Source organism: Aythya ferina (genome assembly GCF_964211825.1).
Source record: "Aythya ferina genome assembly, chromosome: 3".
Classification (NCBI taxonomy): Eukaryota; Metazoa; Chordata; class Aves; order Anseriformes; family Anatidae; genus Aythya; species Aythya ferina.
In genome coordinates, this window is record NC_140298.1 from 1,032,783 (window position 1) to 1,036,232 (window position 3,450).

Sequence of the window (3,450 nt, forward strand, 5' to 3'; positions counted from 1 at the left end):
ACTGTCAGAAGCAAACAATACCCCTATGAATGATGTTGTAAAGACACATACTAACTCTAAACATCCATTACCAAAGAATATTAACTTATAGAGGAACTCCATTTCCTCTTACTCCTTTTTAATAGGTACCTGAAACCCAAAGTACTTCCACATTTAAAAATTTGCTCCGAGATTTGAAATTGCACATGGAAAAGCCCCTTAGTGGGATCTTTTCCAGTGAAGCCCCAGCAAAGCGCACATGGGGACAAGGAGGAGGGTGTCCTGTGGCATGGGGCCAAGGGTGCTCTGCTGGGGTTTGCTCCCCCTGCAGGGGTCCCTCTGTGCCCTCAGGCCCTTGGCCCTGTCAGACACCAGCACTGCCCAGCCACTGGTGCATAGCCCAGCTGGCTTCACTGGCGGTCACCATGCTGGAGGAGGGAAAGCAGCGGTGACACGGGGGCCACCACCACTTTGCTGCCTGGAAGTTGCTTTTCATGTGCCCATGTTGGTGGCTCTGCGCAGCCCCCCCCCCAGCCCCAACACACACACACACTTTTTGTTCATAAGCAAGCAGCCTGTGTGGCAGAAATAAAACATCTGAGATCACTTTAAATGTCAGTTGGAGCCAAGCCAGGAGCATAGGCAAGGAAAAGCTGGTAGCTTGTTTTAATTTAATGGTGTTGAAGTGTTCTACTGCAATTAAGCATCTGAAAATTAAACAGAAACAGTCATTAAGTCTGGTGATACAAACCCACTAGACCAGAGAATATAAATTATTTCAAATGGTAAATGCCAAAGCAGTGTTTATGATAGGGATGTTTCCCCTTATTAGCCATTATCTGTTGTTTTAAATCAGAGGAATTTAATCCTGAGGAAATTAATCACTGCAGATGTTGAATCCTGGAGCCGGAGCAGGTCACTCACTCACTGCAGGTTGCTAAAAGCAAGAGTCAGGGCTTGTGGCAGAGCAAATGCAGGACAGTGCAGGGGCCTCAGGCACCCATCTCCCCAGGGAGTTCCCGTCCCTGTTTCCCCAGCCCCCCCACCCCAGGGACAGATGATGGGGCTTGCACAGAGCTCACTCTTGTGTCCACAGGGCCTCTGCCCCAGAAAACTTGCTTTTCTGTGGCGGGTGTGCGCGTTCCCATGAATCACCCTTTTCTGACTGACACACCACCAGGCCCCCAAATGCAATGTGTTGGGGCAGGACCCAGCCCACAGTCCCCTCCTACCTATGATGCTCATCCCTGCAGCACCATTAGTGATGCAGCAGGGAGCACAATATTGTTTGCAAGCTGCAAATCGCAGCCCCTGGAAATTGGAGCAGATGTGGCCACATGTCTTCATCTGCAGCAGAGCCCTTCCCCTGCACTGTCCGGACAACTCAGACCGACAACCTGGAAAAGTAAAACTTCAGATGTGCTCTATTTCTGTAGTATTTCTTTCACGAACCTCAGCTTTGCTCTGCTGTGAGCACAAGCCAAACTCTGATTCAAGGTAAGCACATAAATGCTTGTTTAAATTCCTTGTCTTTCAGCACAAGCGTATGCTTACATCTAATGGCCTTTGGTGAGACTTAAGCCTGGCTTTAAAGTTAAGCATGTGTTTTAAGTGCATTCCTGCATCGGGGCTCTTAGATCCGTTGACGTGAACAGAGAGATTCCCCATTGGCTTTAGTGGGATTTTTCTTGCCTGAAATGGAGTCCAGATCTCATGAAATAAATACCCACGTCTTTGTAGATGTGGAACCACATGGAGACTTATGAATACTTGTTCCCAGAAAAGGATCCAGCTTATTCATATGCCTACATCATGTGTATTAAATTCTCCTGACATCTACCACAATTCTAGCATATAAATGGAAAACAGAATAGATACTGTGCCCTGAAAGCACTTAGCTATTGATGCTGTTGAATTAATAGCAGGAAGCATTGTTTGCATGCAGCCTTTACAAGTTGTGCTTACATTTTCCTCTTACATTGTCTCATTCACATTCTGCCCGATCTGCTGGCCCGTCCGGCCGTAGCCCTCAGCTAATGGGGAAACCCGCCCTGTGGTGGCAGCGTTGACTTTCCTGGGGCTGTCCCCTGGGGACAAGAGGGCAGGATTTGGTCCTTGGTGCAGGTCCAGACCAGGCTGGGGTACTGCTCATCTCCCTGCTCCTGTCTGGCAAAGGAGGGACAGGCAGCAGCAGTGGGAGTGCAGGGGGAAGGAGCTTGTGCCATGCGGGGCCATAACTGCGCACAGGCAGTTATGCCCCCCGAGCAGAGCTGCTCGGAGCAGCCACTGGTCACACCACCATTTGTGTGGGAATCTCATGTGTCCCATGGCTCATGGGGACTCAAATAACCTGCGAGCTCGTCCTGTGGGAGTGTGCCTTGGTTTGGAGTGGGAGCGGCAGAAAGGAGCCGTAATCTGCTTGCGGTTCGTGGTCCCCATCCCAGAGATGGCAGCCAGCTACTCAGATGTTCCTGTTTCAACACCCACCGCTCCTCCAACCACCAGAAGTGCTACCAGAGAGCAGTGGGAGTACTGAAATAACTTGCAGCACATTTCATTCTCTTCTCAGATCTTGGGGTGATGCTCTGGGCTCCCTGGGAAGCAGGGGCCATCTCCCTGAGGACGCTGAACCCATCCTGGCTGCTGCTGCTCCACAATCCCAGCCAGCCACCCCCACCCATTAGGATTAGACAAATTTACGCAGGTTGAATCCCCAGGTGTGTTCTGCAAAAAGCCAGCAAGTCCCTCTGGTCTGGGATGTGCCTGGGTGGCTATAGAGCAAGAAAGAGGCTCAGCTATGGTCTCAGGGGGACACTTTGTGCCTGAGGTCTCTTCCAACCTAGAGATTCTGTGATTCTGTGATTCTGTGATTCCCTGATATATTGAGTTGGATACAACACCTGGTTAAAATAACATCTATTTAATAAAATACAACTATTTTAACATCAGGAGGAGAAAGAAGAGAAGGAGGAGGAGGAGAAGGAGAAGGAGGAGCAGAAGAAGGAGGAGGAGAAGGAAGGTCTGTGCCTTGGTGCTGTTCACAGGAAGAGGTGCTCCAGGGCTGCAGGAACCACTAGAATGAGCAACAAGGCAGCTTTTCACTGCCGAGCACTTTCTGTGCTGTAAATCCCATTTTATATCCCCCGTGTCACATAGAGGGAGGAATAAACACAGTTTTGAGATGATTATTCAGAGTCTTTACGATGGTTATAATGTTCTCTGCTGCTCACCTCACCCCTGCCTTGCCACCTCAGTGCATTTTCATATTGATACAAGTTTCTGCTGTGAAATGATCCCTGAAAAGAGTTTACCTGCCACTAAATGGCTCTGACATTGATGGGATGCTTTGGTATGGCCGTGTGAAACACAGCTCGTGGGTGCCTAGAGTAGCAAGTCATGCACACACCTCTCAGAGTGCCCTTCTTACAGCAGCTGTGGCTTACTTTGCAGTGGCACAAAGGGCTGCAGAAG

General features: G+C 49.5%; 1 long non-coding RNA gene across 1 annotated transcript; it reads left to right on the top strand.

Moving 5' to 3' along the window:
- Positions 1-1,332: 1,332 nt before the first annotated feature.
- Positions 1,333-3,167, top strand: LOC311435063. The gene is made up of 2 exons (XR_014691896.1): positions 1,333-1,476; positions 2,929-3,167. It is a non-coding gene; the product is annotated as an uncharacterized lncRNA (long non-coding RNA).
- The last annotated feature ends 283 nt before the right edge of the window (positions 3,168-3,450 follow it).